At 42.7% G+C, this 22,217-nt stretch overlaps 1 pseudogene; it reads right to left on the bottom strand.

Moving 5' to 3' along the window:
* Window positions 1-17,991: 17,991 nt before the first annotated feature.
* On the bottom strand, window positions 17,992-18,109 carry LOC126195946 (5S ribosomal RNA; annotated as a pseudogene).
* Window positions 18,110-22,217: the final 4,108 nt, after the last annotated feature.

Genomic DNA, 22,217 nt, shown 5'->3' on the forward strand with positions numbered 1-22,217 from the left:
ACTGAAAGCGCTTTTCCTTAGCAAATGAACAAAGCATAACATGTATTTTAGTAAGAAATAAACAAAATACGAGATTTTTTAAAATACACGTTTATTTTCGAAGCGAGGAACAATTTTTTCCCTCTCAAGCATTACGTTTCTCGATATTTTTATAATCCGTATTTCCTGAGCTCAGTTGCAGGGACTCTACTTCAGTGATGAAAACTTCCACACCAGTAGCGAAAAAATAAGAAAAGTATTTAAAACGAAGCAGGAAAAGCACGTTATTAAAAAATCACAAAGTGCTAACAAACAAGACATTCAGCACAACCTGGCGAGGCAGCAACTATTTGGTCCAGCCCTCTAGACCTGCACTGCCATATCGCCGCGTCTGAAAGGGCCAAATGTGGCTGCATTCCCTCAACCAATAGCGGGGTCGCCGAGTGAACAGCGGGTCGCGCTGTCAGTTCGTCTGTGTGTAAAGATGTCGGCACACGGAGCGTGCTGTCGGACGTCAACGTTGAGCATGCCATGTTCAACGCGCTGCTGGACGCGCAGGAACGATGCAACTTGTGCACACGGTCCGTGTTCTCACCCTGGTATACGCGATCGCAGTGGCTGTATCTGGCTCATGCATCACACTATTTACGAAATGGACAGGCATAAAATTTCTACTTCAGCTCTATTAAAACTCACATTTGTTCCCTTTCCCATATACTAGTTATGTTTCTCTGTCTGTAGTATACATACACAACAACTTCAGTATCCATGGACATATTATAAGGCATAAACGAAAGTACCTTATAAAGTCAATAAGGAGATCAGCATATAAAAGTTCAATTGCAAATAGTGCGATACAAATTCTCACTTGATCACTGTTCCTATTCAAAGCAAAATCCTTACAACGTATGACATTAGAAACTTAAAACAAGGAAGTGCGAAATCTCTTACTCCAAGTAGTGCATGCTGTTTTATAGATTACGCCAATCTCACAGACTCACTACTAAGGCACCACTTACATTTACATAACATCGAATGTTATAGAATATAATTTTATTAAACTAATATGAAAGCACGGAAGCTTATTAGAAAACGAAAAGTCTAGTAATAAAAATTTTGGGATTTTGTAAGGCAAACATTTTGGGTTTTGTAAGGCAATAACCAGCAATAGCCCCATACTCCACCAGAAGATGGAGTTACATTCAGCAACACAGGGTGTCCATAGAGTCCCTTTACAACTTCAATATTTTATTACAAAAGCAGTTGTTGAAATATTTTAACAAAATTTCTTTTATTGTAACCACAGCTTACTAAAACTTTTATATATACTAAAATTTTGTGTTTAAAACACCCTGTTGACGGAAGTAACTCTTCAAGAGACGGCACAATGTGTGTCCTGGTTTATTCAGACAAAATCGGATGTTCAGACTCAACGACACTCCAGAAAGAAGTATGGAAGAGATCCACTGTTGTGTCGATTCCCTAAGGTCTCGACACAATGAGTGGCTAGGTGCACGCGAAACTAACGCAGACGGGCGTAAATTCTGAAACAGGAGACTGGATGAAAACTATAAAGAAAAGAAGAGAGATGTTAATATACTTAACTTTAATGTAGTCTTGTTCTTGTTGAAATACATCTCTTGCATAGTAGTAAGCAATTAGCAATGATACACATGGCGCCTTGCTAGGTAGTAGCGATGGACTAGCTGAAGGCTATTTAATCTGTCTCTCGGCAAATGAGAGGAAGACGTGATACGTCTTGTCGCAAGCTATGTCGTCCGTACAACTGGGGCGAGGTCATGTCCGTGTCTTGTGACCTGCCATGTGGTGGCGCTAGGATTGCGAGTACACAGTGGCGACACGCGGGTCCGACATGTACTACAGGACCGCGGCCGATTTAAGTTACCACCTAGCAAGTGTGGTGTCTGGCGGTGACACCACATCCACCATCGCGCCCTTCAATCCGTGGCACAAAAATATTTATGGAGACAGGGACAGTGTTTGATAAAGGGAGGAGCGGGAGACCAAGAACATCCGAGGAAAACATCGATCGCGTTTTAAACGTCATCACTCGTTCACCTACGAAGTCCATCCACCCCTGCTGCCAGACAGTTGCAACTACCAAGTTCAACTGTGCATAAGGTGCTCCACAAGAACTTACGGTTGTACGCATACTAAGTGCAACTGTTACAGACACTTGAGCCAAATGACAAGCCAAAACGGACAGAGTTTGCACTCAACATGCTGGAACGCGTTTCGGAGGATGAAGCATTCCTCAAGCGAGTTTGTTTCAGTGACGAGGCAACTTTTCATGTTTCTGGGACATTAAATAAACAAATGGTTCAAATGGCTCTGAGCACTATGGGACTTAACTTCTGAGGTCATCAGTCCCCTAGAACTTAGAACTACTTAAACCTAACTAACCTAAGGACATCACACACATCCATGCCCGAGGCAGGATTCGAACCTGCGACCGTAGCGCCGCGCGGTTCCAGACTGTAGCGCCTAGAAGCCCTCGGCCACCCCGGCCGGCATTAAATAAACACAAGGTGAGAATGTGGGGACCTGAACACACCCATGTGACTTGGGACCTTCACCGGGATAGTCCAAAAGTGAATGTGTGGTGTGGAATCATGTGCAACCGAGTAATTGGTCCATTTTTCTTCAACGAGTCAACAAACACTGCAAATGTTTACCTCGACCTTCTGACCGAATATTTAGCACCACAATTGATTGATTTACAACCAACTATCATTTTCCAGCAAGATGGTGCCCCACCACATTGGGAACTGCATGTTCGTCGGTTCCTCAATGAAACATTACCAGGCTCATGGATTGCCAGATATCACTCCCTTGGACTTTTTTATGGGGGTATGTAAAAGATATCGTGTATCAAACACAGAACGGGACATCGTTGACTTGAAGCAAAGGATTCGTAATGATTCGTAATACAATTGCCACCACTGATGACACTATGCTACAGCGAACAAGGCAAGAAATCGAATACCATCTTGATGTGCTTGGTGCAACTAAATGCGCCCATATAGAGGTCTATTAAACACTGTCAAAAAAACTTTTATAAACAATGATTACAATAAAAGAAACGTTGTTAAAATATTTCAACAACTGCAGTTGTAATAAAATTTTGAAGTTGTATAGGGACTTTATGGACACCCTGTAAATCAGGCCTTATTTCAGCACTGTGCGACGCTACTCATTGTGCTAAACTTACGCTGGCTGGCGATTGATCTTACTTTGCATCTTACAGTGTACAGAAAGCTTTGATCGAAGATGCTTTATTAACTGACATTTATTTATAACAAATTGTATCAAGAACATTGTATTTCTTATACATCCTCAGAGTGCCGTTGCCTTCAACGACATACTTTCATAATATACTAGTTACAGTAATTCTTTATCCACCAATATGACGTTTCCTGTCGTTTTAGTACAACAAATCATACAATTAACGACGGGATTTCAGTACATTCCCATTTTTCTGAATCTTAGAAATGGCATATATGGGCTTCAACTGAAAGTAAATACGGCGTCTCGCGGGTTTATACTGAAGATACACTTAACAGCCCAACAAACTGCCTAATATCTGCAAGCACGCAGAACTGCCGCAACACGTCCTGGCATGGACTCAACTAATGTCTGAAGTACTGCTGGAGGCAGCTGACACCGTCTACCCTGCAGGACCGTCCATAAATTTCGAGGCGGTAGAGATCTCTTGTGAACAGCACGTTGCAAGGCATCCCAGTTATGCTCAATAATGTTCATGTCTGGGAAGTTTGGTGGCGAGCGGAAGTCTTTAAATTCAGATGAGTGTTCCTGAAGCCATTTTATAGAAATTCTGGACGTGTGGGGCGTCGCATTGTCCTGCTGGAGTTGCCCATCGGAATTCACAATGGACGTAAGTGGACGCAGGTGATCAGACAGGGTGCATACGTACGTCTCAACGGACACAATCGTATCTAGACGTATCAGGGATCCCATATCACTATAACCGCACAAGCCCCACACCATTACAGAGCCTCCACCAGCTCGGACAGTCCCCTGCTAACACGCGGGGTCCAGGCATTCATGAGGTTGTCTCCACACCCGTACACGTAGATCAGCTTTATACAATCGGAAACGAGACTTTCCAACCAGGCAACAAGTTTCCAATCATCAACAGTCCATTGGCGGTGTTGAAGGGCCCAGGCGATGCGTAAAGCTTTGTGTCCTGCAGTTATGAAGGGTACACGAGAGGGCCTTCGGCCCCCACAGCCCATATCGATTATGTTTCGTTGAATGGTTCGCACGCTGACATTTGTTGATGGACCGGCATTGAAATCTGCAGAAGTTTGCTGAAGAATAGCACTTCTGTCACGTTGAACGATTCTCTTCAGTCGTCGTTGGTCTCGTTTTTGCAGGAACTTTTTCCGGCAGCAGCGATGTCGGAGATTTGATGTTTTACCGGATTCCTGATGTTCACGGTACACTCGGGAAATGGTCGTACGGGAAAATCCCCACTTCATCCCTATCTCGGATATGTTGTGTCCCACAGCTCGTGCACCAACTATAACACCACGTTCAAACTCACTTAAGTCTTGATAGCCTGCCATTGTAGCAGCAGTAACCAATATAACAACTGCGCTAGGCACTTGTTATCTTATATAGGCACTGCCGACCGCAGTACCGTATGGTGCCTTTTTACATATCTCTGTATTTGAATACGCTTGCCTAGGTCAGTTTCTTTGGCGCTTCAGTGTACGTGGCATGCATGCGGTGTAGGTGGCGTTCTTACAACTCACTGGTCAACTTTCAAGTGCACGTTCAGAGTATCTGTCATATTAGATATTGCTCTGCACTTCCGGCAAGACTACCCAACGTGTTTTTCCCGCGGTATGGTTCAAATGGCTCTGAGCACATCTGAGGTCACCAGTCCCCTAGACTTAGAACTACGTAAACCTAACAAACCTAAGGACCAATCACACACATCCATGCCCGAGGCAGGATTCGAACCTGCAACCGTAGAGTTCGCGCGGTTCCAGACTGAAGCGCCTAGAACCGCTCGGTCAAACCGTGTGGCTCTTTCCGACGGTATGACGGCAGAGACTTCGCTTGCTCAACGCTCAGCGTTCGAATGCACGGCCCGTGTGGCGACGGATTAAGGCCTTTTGAGAAACGTGTTAACACTCTTACGGTGTACTGATAATTTTTACTTTATGGACCGTCTGACTACAACTCAATGAAACACAATTTTTGTGCTATACGCGTTTCGACTTTATTTTCTCCAAGGCATCTTCAGTGCCTGAAATATGTACATATTCTTGCTATTCAGTTTACATTTTTGTCACTGTTCCTATAGGTAATAAACAGTTCTGGTGGTTGTTTTTTGCTATTCTGTAGTAGTATTTGAACTGTATTTAAAGGTTGCGTGGACGATTTTCTACATATTACGCTCCTGTTCCATTTTTAGTGTTTTTTCCTCTTCTTATACATGCGATTTTTTCCCACATTTCATAGCACTAGGAACTGAACACCTGTTTTGATGCAATGTTTTGGTTTGTGTTGCTGACTGCCAGATATTATTTCCAAAGATCGAATGTTATTGCAAACTTTCGCGTGTCATTATTGAAGAATCTGTGAACTGTTTTTGTATTCATTTTGTGTGTGTGTGTCCAGAAGGCGAAAGGGGGGGGGGGGGAAGAGTTGTTTTTCCTGGTTAAGTGGAGTAGGGAGCCTGTACTGATGTGTGTTTGTTCATTTATCACATATTTGTTTTCAGCGATGGCTTTCTGGATGTGGAAGATGTAACACAGTAAGTTATTATGAGATAAGATTTGTTGCAGTAGGGCAGGCAGCCGTTTAGTACGGTGGCTGCAGGATGGCTATGCTTTTTTTCGCTCTGCTCACAGCACAGCTGACACTGCCTGCCGTGAGAACTGCATAGCGTAACATTCAGTTGGTACGAAGATTCATACCCTCTACGAATCTAAATAATCCATATTAGATATTATCCGATTTTGTTCATTAATGAAATGAGGCAGTCAAAATTTTAATTTTTTATTTATTGTAGTTCCAGAGATGAAGAGAATTACCTAAAAATCCTGAAACCTACGCTTGTTTTTTAAAACTAAGTTAGGAACAATAACAGGTTGACTTTCATTATCATTTGAAGCCATTACAAAGTTGTCAGTGCATAAAAATCAATCAATTAGAATTTTATTTTTAAAACATTAGTCACTTTGCAATCTGTAATACAAAAATCGATCAAAACTATATTTGATTATATTTCGTTGTGTGAGTTCGCGACAATGATTGAAATTGTGTATGTAGGACATACATTAAAATTTAATATTTCATTTTACTTAAATCCTTGTACAATCGAAACGTGGGAAAGTTACGTTGCAACCACGATTCAGGTGACGTATGTCTGTGTGAGACTGGACCCGTGGTCTAGGGGTAGCGTCTTTGATTCATAATCAAAACGTCTTCGATCCCGGGTTCGATCCCCCCCCCCCCCACTCCCAAAAATTTGATAAATAATCAGCATTGGCGGCCGAAGACATCCGGCATAAGAAGTCAGCCTCATTCTGCCAACGGCCTTGTCAAAGAGGGCGGAGGAGCGGATAGAGGTTCAGGGCACTCTCTTGTCCTGGGGTGGGAAATTGCCACTAAAGGCGGAAGAATCAGCAATGATCAACGACATGAGGATGCAGAAGACAATGGAAACCACTGCATTAAAGACACGTAACGTGTATCCACAGGACATGTGGCCTGTAATTGAAGAAGTATCATAATCTCTCCATTGGCAAAAGATTCCGGAATAGTCCCCCATTCGGATCTCCGGGAGGGGACTGCCAAGAGGGAGGTTACCATGAGAAAAAGATTGAATAATCAACGAAAGGATAACGTTCTACGAGTCGGGGCATGGAATGTCAGAAGCTTGAACGTGGTAGGGAAACTAGAAAATCTGAAAAGGGAAATGCAAAGGCTCAATCTAGATATAGTAGGGGTCAGTGAAGTGAAGTGGAAGGAAGACAAGGATTTCTGGTCAGATGATTATCGGGTAATATCAACAGCAGCAGAAAATGGTATAACAGGTGTAGGATTCGTTATGAATAGGAAGATAGGGCAGAGGGTGTGTTACTGTGAACAGTTCAGTGACCGGGTTGTTCTAATCAGAATCGACAGCAGACCAACACCGACAACGATAGTTCAGGTATACATGCCGACGTCGCAAGCTGAAGATGAACAGATAGAGAAAGTGTATGAGGATATTGAAAGGGTAATGTAGTATGTAAAGGGGGACGAAAATGTAATAGTCATGGGCGACTGGAATGCAGTTGTAGGGGAAGGAGTAGAAGAAAAGGTTACAGGAGAATATGGGCTTGGGACAAGGAATGAAAGAGGAGAAAGACTAATTGAGTTCTGTAACAAGTTTCAGCTAGTAATAGCGAATACCCTGTTCAAGAATCACAAGAGGAGGAGGTATACTTGGAAAAGGCCGCGAGATACGGGAAGATTTCAATTAGATTACATCATGGTCAGACAGAGATTCCGAAATCAGATACTGGATTGTAAGGCGTACCCAGGAGCAAATATAGACTCAGATCACAATATAGTAGTGATGAAGAGTAGGCTGAAGTTCAAGACATTAGTCAGGAAGAATCAATACGCAAATAAGTGGGATACGGAAGTACTAAGGAATGACGAGATACGTTTGAAGTTCTCTAACGCTATAGATACAGCAATAAGGAATAGCGCAGTAGGCAGTACAGTTGAAGAGGAATGGATATCTCTAAAAAGGGCCATCACAGAAGTTGGGAAGGAAAACATAGGTACAAAGAAGGTAGCTGCGAAGAAACCATGGCTAACAGAAGAAATACTTCAGTTGATTGATGAAAGGAGGAAGTACAGACATGTTCCGGGAATATCAGGAATACAGAAATACAAGTCGCTGAGGAATGAAATAAATAGGAAGTGCAGGGAAGCTAAGACGAAATGGCTGCAGGAAAAATGTGAAGACATCGAAAAAGATATGATTGTCGGATGGACAGACTCAGCATACAGGAAAGTCAAAACAACCTTTGGGGACATTAAAAGCAACGGTGGTAACATTAAGAGTGCAACGAGAATTCCACTGTTAAATGCAGAGGAGAGAGAAGATAGGTGAAAATAATACATTGAAAGCCTCTATGAGGGTGAAGATTTGTCTGAGGTGATAGAAGAAGAAACAGGAGTCGATTTAGTAGACATAGAGGATCCAGTATTAGAATCGGAATTTAAAAGAGCTTTGGAGGACTTACGGTCAAATAAGGCAGAAGCGATAGACAACATTCCATCAGAATTTCTAAAATCAACAAAACGACTATTCACGTTGGTGTGTAGAATATATTAGTCTGGCGACATTCCATCTGACTTTCGGAAAAGCATCATCCACGCAATTCCGAAGACGGCAAGAGCTGATAAGTGCGAGAATTATCGCACAATCAGCTTAACAGCTCATGCATAGAAGCTGCTTACAAGAATAATATACAGAAGAATGGAAAAGAAAATTGAGAATGCGCTAGGTGACGATCAGTTTGGCTTTAGGAAAAGTAAAGGGACGAGAGAGGCAATTCTGACGTTACGGCTAATAATGGAAGCAAGACTAAAGAAAAATCAGGACACTTTTAGAGGATTTGTCGACCTGGAAAAAGCGTTCGACAATATAAAAAGGTGCAAGCTGTTCGAGATTCTGAAAAAAGTAGGGGTAAGCTGTAGGGAGAGAAGGGTCATATACAATATGTACAACAACCAAGAGAGAATAACAAGAGTGGACGATCAAGAACGAAGTGCTCGTATTAAGAAGGGTGTAAGACAAGGCTGTAGCCTTTCGCCCCTACTCTTCAATCTGTACATCGAGGAAGCAATGATGGAAATAAAAGAAAGGTTCAGGAGTGGAATTAAAATCCAAGGTGAAAGGATATCAATGATACGATTCGCTGATGACATTGCTATCCTGAGTGAAAGTGGAAAAGAATTAAATGATCTGCTGAACGGAATGAACAGTCTAATGAGTACACAGTATGGTTTGAGAGTAAATCGGAGACAGACGAAGGTAATGAGAAGTAGTAGAAATGAGAACAGCGAGAAACTTAACACCAGGATTGATGGTCACGAAGTCAATGAAGTTAAGCAATTCTGCTACCTAGGCAGTAAATTAACCAATGACGGACGGAGCAAGGAGGACATCAAAAGCAGACTCGCTATGGCAAAAAAGGCATTTCTGGCCAAGAGAAGTCTACTAGTATCAAATACCGGCCTTAATTTGAGGAAGAAATTTCTGAGGATGTACGTCTGGAGTACAGCATTGTATGGTAGTGAAACATGGACTGTGAGAAAACCGGAACATAAGAGAATCGAAGCATTTGAGATGTGGTGCTATAGACGAATGTTGAAAATTAGGTGGACTGATAAGGTAAGGAATGAGGAGGTTCTACGCAGAATCGGAGAGGAAAGAAATATGTGGAAAACACTGATAAGGAGAAGGGACAGGATGATAGTACACCTGCTATGAGGGAATGACTTCCATGGTACTAGAGGGAGCTGTAGAGGGCAAAAACTGTAGAGGAAGACAGAGATTGGAATACGTCAAGCAAATAATTGAGGACGTAGGTTGCAAGTGCTACTCTGAGATGAAGAGGTTAGCACAGAAAAGGAATTCGTGGCGGGCCGCATCAAACCAGTCAGTAGACTGAAACTTCGTGGCAGATTAAAACTGTGTGCCCGTCCGAGACTCGAACTCGGGACCTTTGCCTTTCGCGGGCAAGTGCTCTACCAACTAAGCTAGCGAAGCACGACTCACGCCCGGTACTCACAGCTTTACTTCTGCCAGTACCTCGCCTCCTACCTTCCAAACTTTACAGAAGCTCTCCTGCGAACCTTGCAGAACTAGCACTCCTGAAAGAAAGGATATTGCGGAGACATGGCTTAGCCACAGCCTGGGGGATGTTTCCAGAATGAGATTTTCACTCTGCAGCGGAGTGTGCGCTGATATGAAACTTCCTGGCAGATTAAAACTGTGTGCCCGACCGAGACTCGAACTCGGGACCTTTCATATCAGCGCACACTCCGCTGCAGAGTGAAAATCTCATTCTGGAAATATCCCCCAGGCTGTGGCTAAGCCATGTCTCCGCAATATCCTTTCTTTCAGGAGTGCTAGTTCTGCAAGGTTCGCAGGAGAGCTTCTGTAAGGTTTGTAAGGTAGGAGGCGAGGTACTGGCAGAAGTAAAGCTGTGAGTACCGGGCGTGAGTCGTGCTTCGCTAGCTCAGTTGGTAGAGCACTTGCCCGCGAAAGGCAAAGGTCCCGAGTTCGAGTCTCGGTCGGGCACACAGTTTTAATCTGCCACGAAGTTTCATAACAGCTCACACTCCGCTGCAGAGTGAAAATCTCATTCCAGTCAGTAGACTGATGAAGAAGAAAAAAAAAAAAAGAGTGTGTGAGCAGGCTTTTGTATAAAAGCAGCCGGAGTGCAAGTCAGAGGTGGAGTAAATTTATTTATTAATTTGAAGAACATTTCGCACTTTGCTTATTTAGGTTAAACATAATACAAGAATTTGAAGTTTTGCTAACATTAATTACTATCAAATTAGTGACTGGATAAGGCAAGATTTTCCGCGATAATGACCAGGAAGGAACGTTCTGACTGGTCGTTTAGATCAAGAACCAATCAGAATCAAGCAGTTCCCGTATGAATAAAGGAGTGTGCAGAGAGGAGAGTACCTCGAAACAGTCGCTTGCTAGCCGGCCTACGGATAATATGATGTTAGGAAAAATACTCTGTAAGATGAGTAAATAGTGAGGTAATTTCGGTTCGAACATATCGTGACTGAAGTGGCTGGAGTTACGAACATTTTAAAGAAAATTTGGTGTTTCTAAGTAAAATAGCTTGAGAGATATGAGCGTGTGAACTTTCTGGTCGTAGTAACATCTCCGGTGGCGTGTTTCGTGCTCTATACAGAATATTTTGGCGAGCAATTCGTACGAAGAAGACCACTGAAACGACAGCATGTTCAACTCGCCAATAATTGTGGGTCTGTGACTGGTAGAACGCGAAAATTAGTCGGGTGTGACGAGTTAAAATTCTGGCTGCTTTTCGAGTGAATATTTGTTGTACAGGTAGCGAACTTTCAATGTTAACGTTTCACCATATTAAATATGGACTTGATAGCCATTTCAAGTGTTTCAGTATAAGTAAAAAACAGAGATACTCTAATTTTACATGATTTTCTGCAAGTAAACTGAATATCATGAACGCCCGATTTTATAATCATGAACTTTCAGTAACTGACTTTCAGCTAGAGTTACGCGGCCTCTGTATGTTAGGTATTAGGTTGTGGTTTCCTCAACGCTGATTTACACTGCTAGCACGTATCTGCCACCACAGAGTGAATGAACAGCGGCAACAATCCTGTCGAGGTAGCTGGACTGAACGTCAGCGTTAACAACACAGACGACCGACACCGCCCCGCCGCAAAGTTTTCTTGCATTTGTATGTTTGTCAAGGCTGCTTATCTCATTATTTTAACTTCTTGTTCCATGTTTGTAGGATAGTGGTTATGGTGTTTCAAATGTACTGAAAATGTGTAGTGGTTTGTTTCGTACTTCCAGCACCTGATACGTTCTTTGTATCGTGTTTTAAAATTCCTGCATGTCATGTCTATGTATACTGCATCACAAATTTGACATTTAAGTTCATATACTCCTGATCGTTCGAATTTGTCCCTCTTGGTAGCTGGTTGGCTTAGGTGTGATTGGTGGATTTGCCCAGTCTTATTTGGTATTTGGAAGCACCGTCTCTTTAGGATGTTTGCAACTCCGTGTGTTAATTTACGTGTAAGTCTTGGCGTACCATCTGGTTCTTTTCTGTGTGGTGTTGTCATCGTGTGTGTTTGTTGAGAGTGTCTGTAAGTTTGCAGCTTGTGAGTTCTCTTGTATTCTGTAAATGTTGTGTTAGTTTTGTATTTGTGTTTTTATTTTTTGATTGAGGCTGTGTACTACAAATGTGTCATACCCACTGTTCCCAGTTATTTGTACGATAGTACTCATTTCTTTTTCATTGTTTCTCTTGTTGAGTGGGATTCTGTTCAATCTACACAACATATGTCTTAGTGCTGCACGTTTATGGTTGTGGGGATGGTTAGAAGTGGAATATATCATTGTTTCTGTGGATGTTGGTTTTCTAAAGATGCTAAATGTATGTTTGCCGTTTTCTTTTTTTATTGTAATATCAAGAAAACGTATTTGATTTGTTTTTCAAGTGTGAATTTTATGTCCTGATGAGCGTTGTTGATTTCCATGTGGATTTTATCTACGTTTTCACTTGGCTCATATCTACCAGACAATTCCAACTTACATTAATGTAAAGGTTAAAAACAGTTCTACAGTCTTTTCCCTAGATTTCTTTCCTCGCCGTTTCTGCGGAAAACCTACCCATTCCTTACCTTACCACTGCACCAAAGTTTTCAAGATTCTTCTGTATCAGCATATCTCAAATTCTTCATTTCCTTCTCTTCCGGTTTTGAATCAATCCACGTTTCATTACCGATGCAATGCTGTATTCCCAACATGCATTCTCAAAAATTTCTTCCTCAAATTAAGGTCTATGTTTGATACTAATAGACTTTTCCAGGACAGGAATGCTCTTTTTGCCAGTGCTACTTCTACAGGGTGTTTCAAAAATGACCGGTATATTTGAAACGGCAATAAAAACTAAACGAGCAGCGATAGAAATACACCGTTTGTTGCAATATGCTTGGGACAACAGTACATTTTCAGGCGGACAAACTTTCGAAATTACAGTAGTTACAATTTTCAACAACAGATAGCGCTGCAAGCGATGTGAAAGATATAGAAGACAACGCAGTCTGTGGGTGCGCCATTCTGTACGTCGTCTTTCAGCTGTAAGCGTGTGCTGTTCACAACGTGCAAGTGTGCTGTAGACAACATGGTTTATTCCTTAGAACAGAGGATTTTTCTGGTGTTGGAATTCCACCGCCTAGAACACAGTGTTGTTGCAACAAGACGACGTTTTCAACGGAGGTTTAATGTAACCAAAGGACCGAAAAGCGATACAATAAAGGATCTGTTTGAAAAATTTCAACGGACTGGGAACGTGACGGATGAACGTGCTGGAAAGGTAGGGCGACCGCGTACGGCAACCACAGAGGGCAACGCGCAGCTAGTGCAGCAGGTGATCCAACAGCGGCCTCGGGTTTCCATTCGCCGTGTTGCAGCTGCGGTCCAAATGACGCCAACGTCCACGTATCGTCTCATGCGCCAGAGTTTACACCTCTATCCATACAAAATTCAAACGCGGCAACCCCTCAGCGCCGCTACCATTGCTGCATGAGAGACATTCGCTAACGATATAGTGCACAGGATTGATGACGGCGATATGCATGTGGGCAGCATTTGGTTTACTGACGAAGCTTATTTTTACCTGGACGGCTTCGTCAATAAACAGAACTGGCGCATATGGGGAACCGAAAAGCCCCATGTTGCAGTCCCATCGTCCCTGCATCCTCAAAAAGTACTGGTCTGGGCCGCCATGTCTTCCAAATGAATCATTGGCCCATTTTTCAGATCCGAAACGATTACTGCATCACGCTATCTGGACATTCTTCGTAAATTTGTGGTGGTACAAACTGCCTTAGACGACACTGCGAACACCTCGTGGTTTATGCAAGATGGTGCCCGGCCACATCGCACGGCCGACGTCTTTAATTTCCTGAATGAATATTTCGATGATCGTGTGATTGCTTTGGGTTATCCGAAACATACAGGAGGCGGCGTGGATTGGCCTCCCTATTCGCCAGACATGAACCCCTGTGACTTCTTTCTGTGGGGACACTTGAAAGACCAGGTGTACCGCCAGAATCCAGAAACAATTGAACAGCTGAAGCAGTACATCTCATCTGCATGTGAAGCCATTCCGCCAGACACGTTGTCAAAGGTTTCGGGTAATTTCATTCAGAGACTACGCCATATTATTGCTACGCATGGTGGATATGTGGAAATTATCGTACTATAGAGTTTCCCAGACCGCAGCGCCATCTGTTGTTGAAAATTGTAACTACTGTAATTTCGAAAGTTTGTCTGCCTGAAAATGTACTGTTGTCCCAAGCATATTGCAACAAACGGTGTATTTCTATCGCTGCTCGTTTAGTTTTTATTGCCGTTTCAAATATACCGGTCATTTTTGAAACACCCTGTATGTCCTCCTTGCACCGGCTGTCATGGGTTATTTTGCTGCCTAGGTAGAGGAATTTTAAATCTTCACACACTACGTGATCACCAAGTTTGATGATAAATTTCTGGCTGTCTCATTTTTGCTACCTCTCTTTACTTTCGATTTACTCTCAATCCATATTCTGTACTCATTAGGCTGTTCATTCCATTCAGCAGACATGTAATTCTTCTTCACTTTCACTAAGGATAGCAACGTCATAAGCGAATCTTATCATTGATCTTGTTTCACCTTAAATTTTAATTCTACTGCTAAACCTTTCTTTTATTCTCGTCATGGCTTCTTCGATGTGTAGACTGAACAATTCCCACGCTTGCTTAGTCGAATGCTCTGCTGGTCCCAATTTTTCCGCCTCATATAAACTACATTTCTATCTTTTTTAACCTGAGCACTTCGTTCTTGATCTTCCGCTCTTACTGTCCCCTCTTAGTTCTTGTATATATTGTGTATTACCCGACTTTCCACCAGTCAGCACGAAATTCAGCACAGACGGGAGACAACCACCGTATAGGTATCTTTTTCTTCCTATTGTCCTTGACCTGCTGGTATAGCGTAACGTACAGCGTGATCACTTGAGAGTTAGGGGTGTGAGCCAGACCCGGCTCGAATCTGCACAGCAGTTCAACGACCGCGACTGGTGCATCGGCCAGCCTGGGTGTGGTTTTGAAGTGGTTTCCCACGCTTGCTTAGTCGAATGCTCTGCTGGTCCCAATTTTTCCGCGATACAAAACGAATAAAGTACGGTCACACACAGAACAAAATTTGGACAATTTGCAGACAGATGGCAACAGACACGACTTCAATCCCTTAGATAACTGACAACCGCGGTGACAGGAAGGGAAGGGAGGAGGAAAGAAGATTGGGATCTAACGCTCTTCTGGCGTCGAGGTCATTAGAGATGGAGCACAAGCTCAGAATGTTTCAAGAATGAGAATGAAAATCGGCCGAACCTTTTCAAAGGAACTGTATCGGCATTTGCCTGGAGTGATTTAGGGAAATCGCGGGAAACCACCTTCTGGATGGCCAGACGTGGATTTGAAATGTCACCCGGCGGAATCCAGTGTGCTAACCGCTGCCCCACTTCGCTCAGTAACAGGATGGCTATGTACAGTGGGCCCCTTTCGATGCGGCATTAACACCAAAAAGGACAAGTAGTTGCTTTAATTGTTGTCTTCAGTACGAAGACTGATCTGATGCCGCTCTCCACGACAGCTTTCCAGGACAAATAGTAAGCTGCATATACTCGTATGTAACAACAGTCCGCCGTTGTGTCGCATATTTTTCGTGACATGCGATTGGAGGCAGTTGCCGTGAAAAAAGAGTGTTGGTATCCCCAAATATAGAGAAACGGATGCCTGGATAGCTCCGTCAGAGCATGTATTGGGACGTAAAACTAGAAAGTTTATTTGAGTGGTTAAAAATCATTGTTTCATAGAGTGTGTACGTATGTGCCCCTAAGAGTGCAGACAATACGTCCCTGCGCGAGTTAAATTAATTAGTGCATGTTAATTCGTATTCATTCACTGAACCAGGAAGATCGTGAAAAGAAGATCAAAAAATGGTTCAAATGGCTCTGAGCACTATCGGACTTAACTTCTCAGGTCATCAGTCCACTAGAACTTAGAATTGCTTAAACCTAACTAACCTAAGGACATCACAGACATCCATGCCCGAGGCAGGATTCGGACCTGCGGCCGTAGCGGTCGCGCGGTTCCAGACTGAAGCGCCTAAAACCGCTCGGCCACAACGGGCGGCTCTTTCCCACAACGGCCGGCTAGAAGACGATCAATCGTCTTGTGTGGTTTGGCTGTGAAACCGAATCAGATTGATGTATGAGAATAAAGTGTGAGCAGTGCACAGAAAGAACAAATTTCATAACAGAGTTCATTTTACCCTATTAACTCCCTCTGTGTCTTACTACATGTATTGAAAAAATTCCGAGCATCTACAAAAGACTACCATGGACGAAGGTGCTGAAGCTTTAGGTAAGCATGCAGTGGCAGCTCGTGTATAGGCACCGTGGAACTGCAGCATCCCTTATTTTCACATTATCCTATCCAGGCCGGCCGGGGTGGCCGTGCGGTTCTAGGAGCTACAGTCTGGAAGTGCGGGGCCGCTACGGTCGCAGGTTCGAATCCTGCCTCGGGCATGGATGTGTGTGATGACCTTAGGTTAGTTAGGTTTAAGTAGTTCTAAGTTCTAGGGGACTGATGACCTCAGAAGTTGAGTCCCAAAGTGCTCAGAGCCGTTTCAACCAACCATTTTTATTCTATCCATAACATTTACTATAATGAAATAATTTTAGTTTAATTCTTTCCGTAAACCTGTACAATATACAATCCAGAATCTTATGAAATGAGTGCAAGAATCAATGTATGGGACTGTGTACTTCACGGTTCCAGCGACGTGATGTATGGCTGTTTCACATATGTGCACACCGGAAACTGCACTGGAGACTGTGAGGGAGAGCGTGCACTGCCGCTCCCTCACTGGCGACCCTGGTGTGCTGGTGGAGGATCTTCTTAACACCATGTGTGCTGTGCTTAAAAAACGTGTACCACTTTCCTGAATGCGGTGAAGTGTAGAATTATATACTTATCCTACATCCATCTATCCTATTTGATTCATTTTCTTCATTTCTTTTATTTTACAGATAATCTTACACATGAACTTGCATTCACAAGAAATAAGTTCCGTGGCTGTAAGTGAACTTCAACAAATTAAGTTTTTACAGCCGTCTGTCCATGAGCAACTTACGTTTAAGAAAACAGGCCGTTGAACACCTGATATTCTAGTATCTTAGGCAGTTATAAGCAACAACAAGAAATGTATTCGTAGCTTACAATTCTGAATTCTCCCAATAGCAAAGCTGGCTTTAAAGCTTTCAAGTAAGGAATTCGCCGTTTTCCTTCCCGTGTTTACGATTTGGAGGTGATCTAATATGGACCAAATACGGTTTTATAAATATAAATAAAATGAAATAAAATCCTGAAAAGGATGAGAAACCAAAAAATCACGTTGATAGCGTAGTTTCGCAGTCATTGTTAGGAACCGTAAGTATTAACGAGGAAATATAGACTGCATTTTCCTTTGTAGAAATTTTGAAACCCCTTAAGGTAGACGTGATGAAGAAGATGATTCAGTAAATCTGTTTGTTTTCTTTCGCATAATAGTAAAACAAAGAGTAACATTTTTTTGGAGGGGAATTTTCCCTAATTTTAGGTACGAGCCACGAATAGTTAGGTGGTATAGGCAATGGTCGTAAAACAAACCTTCCCTTTAGCTGCTAATATTGTTCCAGTTGGGCCATCTGCAAACCTTCTTGACCTTTGCATATTTTCTGCAAATAATATACATTTGAACCTTCTTACTGGAGTCAAACCTTGTTTCCCCTCTACAGTTTTTATCCCACCCCTCTCTTACCTGCATTACCAAATAGATAATTTGTTGATGTCATATGCAATACTACGTTCTTGTAGTCATATCTTTCCTCCACAAATCGATTCACTGACTCTATGTCACTTAGCACTCCGTCTTCAGGCCAGAAGTGGCCCATCGGTACCAACCGACCGCCGTGTCATCCTCAGCTGAGGATGCAGATACGAGGGCCGCATGGTCAGCACACTGCTCTCCCGGTCGTTATGATGGTTTTCTTTGACCAGAGCCGTTACTATTCGGTCGAGTAGCTCCTCAATTGGCATCACGAGGCTGAGTGAACCCCGAAAAATGGCAACATCGCGTGGCTGCCCGGATGGTCACCCATCCAAGTGCCGGCCACGCCCGACGGTGCTTAACTTCGGTGATCTGGCGGGAACCGGTGTATCCACTGCGGCAAGGCCGTTGCCATCTACGTCAGTTATCCTCTCTCTGATTTTCAGCATTCATCTGGAGGTGCATGTTTTACAAACGTTCATCTCTGAATTGTTTATCAGCCACATCTCACTACGGTGGAAGGCTACACTCCAGACCAATACCTACAGAAAAAACTAACACTTAAATTTATAAAGGCTTTGAACTGATTTTTTTTTTCAGAAACGTTTTTCTTACTATTGTTGGCCTACATTTTATATCCTTCGGGCATCATGTTGTTTTGCTGCTTATATATAAGGGGCATCAAAAAGATCGATTTCTGAGCGTTGCTGCAGCGTATATGGAACTTCGCGCGACTCAGATCCGGGAATATAAGCACCGACATCTAGGCAACGGATTACTGTGTTTCGTGTCATTCCGACACGCTCGCAGTAAATGCAGAAACAAACTATGGCGATATAATTACCAAATACGACCAAACAGGAACAATGTGGTGTTATTTTTCTCTTGGCTGCCGAAGGACAAACTACAGTAGACGTCCATCAGAGAATTAAGAATGTATGGGGAAGTGTGTCTGTCGAAAACTACCGTTATGGAATGGTGCGCCAAGTTCCGTGCTGGTCGTGATTCGGCACAAGATGCCGGCAGAACTGGGAGGTCAGCCACAACTGGGAGACTCAAGTGGGAGAGTGACTCGAACACCCTCCACATTGTCCTGATTTCTCCTCCTGCTGTTATCACGTCTTTGGTCCCTTACAAAAGGCATTGAAGGATCGACAATTCCTGTCGGGCGAGGATGTGCATCAGGCAGTTCCGGACTTCTTCTCGCAGCACCACACTGTATCAACTGTATCCACAGGACATGTGGCCTGTAATTGAAGAAGTATCATAATGATCTCTCCATTGGCGGTTATCTTTAACTTGGTGCGTCGGTGGGACGATTGCCTCAATGCTCAAGCCGATTTTGCCTGTTTGGCATACCGATTCTGCACTGTACGACCTTCGAAGGGAAACTTTTTGATCGCCCCTTATAGCAGAACACAATGATTGCCATAAGTGTCTCATTTCCTAATTTATTTCTATCACAATCACTCGATTTAGTTCTACTAGAGTCCATTGCCCGCGTTTATTTTATTACAAGTACTTTCCCCATCTATGACAGTGTTACACTGTCATCAGCAAACCTTAAAGTTTTTATTTTTTCTCCATGAACTTCAATTCTCATTGCAAATTTTTCTTTCATTTCCTTCTCAGCTTGGCTACAGACTGAACAATATCATATAATGCTAACAATCGCGTCACACTATTTTCTCAACTACTGCTTCCATTTCATGTTCGTTGGCTCATACCCTTCTAGTCTGGTTTCAGTATCAATTGGCGACAACCTTTCGCTCCCTTATTCCTCATACGTTCAGAATGTCATAGAGCATATTCCAATCTACATTGTTGTTGTTGTTGTGGTCTTCAGTCCTGAGACTGGTTTGATGCAGCTCTCCATGCTACTCTATCCTGTGCAAGCTTCTTCATCTCCCAGTACCTACTGCAACCTACATCCTTCTGAATCTGCTTAGTGTATTCATCTCTTGGTCTCCCTCTACGATTGTTACCCTCCACGCTGCCCTCCAATGCTAAATTTGTAATCCCTTAATGCCTCAAAACATGTCCAACCAACCGATCCCTTCTTCTAGTCACGTTGTGCCACAAACTTCTCTTCTCCCCAATCCTATTCAATACCTCCTCATTAGTTACGTGATCTACCCACCTTATCTTCAGCATTATTCTGTAGCACCACATTTGGAAAGCTTCTATTCTCTTTTTGTCCAAACTGGTTATCGTCCATGTTTCACTTCCATACATGGCTACACTCCATACAAATACTTTCAGAAACGACTACCTGACACTTAAATCTATACTCGAAGTTAACAAATTTCTCTTCTTCAGAAACGATTTCCTTGCCATTGCCAGTCTACATCTTATATCCTCTCTACTTCGACCATCATCAGTTATTTTACTCCCCAAATACCAAAACTCCTTTACTACTTTAAGTGTCTCATTTCCTAATCTAATCCTCTCAGCATCACCCGATTTAATTTGACTACATTCCATTATCCTCGTTTTGCTTTTGTTGATGTTCATCTTATATCCTCCTTTCAAGACACTGTCCATTCCGTTCAACTGCTCTTCCAAGTCCTTTGCTGTCTCTGACAGAATTACAATGTCATCGGCGAACCTCAAAGTTTTTACTTCTTCTCCATGAATTTTAATACCTACTCCGAATTTTTCTTTTGTTTCCTTTACTACTTGCTCAATATACAGATTGAATAACATCGGGGAGAGGCTACAACCCTGTCTCACTCCTTTCCCAACCACTGCTTCCCTTTCATGCCCCTCGACTCTGGTTTCTGTACAAATTGTAAATAGCCTTTCGCTCCCAGTATTTTACCCCTGCCACCTTCAGAATTTGAAAGAGAGTATTCCAGTTAACGTTGTCAAAAGCTTTCTCTAAGTCTGCAAATGCTAGAAACGTATGTTTGCCTTTCCTTAATCTTTTTTCTTAGATAAGTCGTAAGGTTAGTATTGCCTCACGTGTTCCAACATTTCTACGGAATCCAAATTGATCTTCCCCGAGGTCCGCTTCTACCAGTTTTTCCATTCGTCCGTAAAGAATTCGCGTTAGTATTTTGCAGCTGTGACTTATTAAACTGATAGTTCGGTAATTTTCACATCTGTCAACACCTGCTTTCTTTGGGATTGGAATTATTATATTCTTTTTGAAGTCTGTGGGTATTTCGCCTGTCTCATACATCTTGCTCACCAGATGGTAGAGTTTTGTCATGACTGGCTCTCCCAAGGCCATCAGTAGTTCTAATGGAATGTTGTCTACTCCCGGGGCCTTGTTTCGACTCAGGTCTTTCAGTGCTCTGTCAAACTCTTCACGCAGTATCTTATCTCCCATTGCATCTTCATCTACATCCTCTTCCATTTCCATAATATTGTCCTCAAGTACATCGACCTTGTATAAACCCTCTATATACTCCTTCCACCTTCCTGCCTTCCCTTCTTTGCTTAGAACTGGGTTGCCATCTGAGCTCTTGATATTCATACAAGTGGTTCTCTTCTCTCCAAAGGTCTCTTTAATTTTCCTGTAGGCAGTATCTATCTTACCCCTAGTGAGACAAGCCTCTACATCCTTACATTTGTCCTCTAGCCATCCCTGCTTAGCCATTTTGCACTTCCTGTCGATCTCATTTTTGAGACGTTTGTATTCCTTTTTGCCTGCTTCATTTACTGCATTTTTATATTTTCCCCTTTCATCAATTAAATTCAATATTTCTTCTGTTACCCAAGGATTTCTATTAGCCCTCGTCTTTTTACCTACTTGATCCTCTGCTGCCTTCACTACTTCATCCCTCAGAGCTACCCATTCTTCTTCTACTGTATTTCTTTCCCCCATTCCTGCCAATTGTCCTCTTATGCTGTCCCTGAAACTCTCTACAACCTCTGGTTCTTTCAGTTTATCCAGGTCCCATCTCCTTAAATTCCCACCTTTTTGCAGTCTCTTCAGTTTAAATCTACAGTTCACAACCAGTAGATTGTGGTGAGAGTCCACATCTGCCCCTGGAAATGTCTTAAAATTTAAAACCCGGTTCCTAAATCTCTGTCCCACCATTATATAATCTATCTGATACCTTTTAGTATCTCCAGGATTCTTCCAGGTATACAACCTTCTTTTATGATTCTTGAACCAAGTGTTAGCTATGATTAAGTTATGCTCTGTGCAAAATTCTACAAGGCGGCTTCCTCTTTCATTTCTTCCCCCCAATCCATATTCACCTACAATGTTTCCTTCTCTCCCTTTTCCTACTGACGAATTCCAGTCGCCCATGACTATTAAATTTTCGTCTCCCGTCACTACCTGAATAATTTCTTTTATCTCGTCATACATTTCATCAATTTCTTCATCATCTGCAGAGCTAGTTGGCATATAAACTTGTTTTACTGTAGTAGGCATGGGCTTTGTGTCTATCTTGGCCACAATAATGCGTTCACTATGCTGTTTGTAGTAGCTAGCCCGCACTCCTATTTTTTTATTCATTATTAAACCTACTCCTGCATTACCCCTATTTGATTTTGTATTTATAA

Source organism: Schistocerca nitens, chromosome 7, assembly GCF_023898315.1.
Source record: "Schistocerca nitens isolate TAMUIC-IGC-003100 chromosome 7, iqSchNite1.1, whole genome shotgun sequence".
In the NCBI taxonomy this organism is placed as follows: Eukaryota; Metazoa; Arthropoda; class Insecta; order Orthoptera; family Acrididae; genus Schistocerca; species Schistocerca nitens.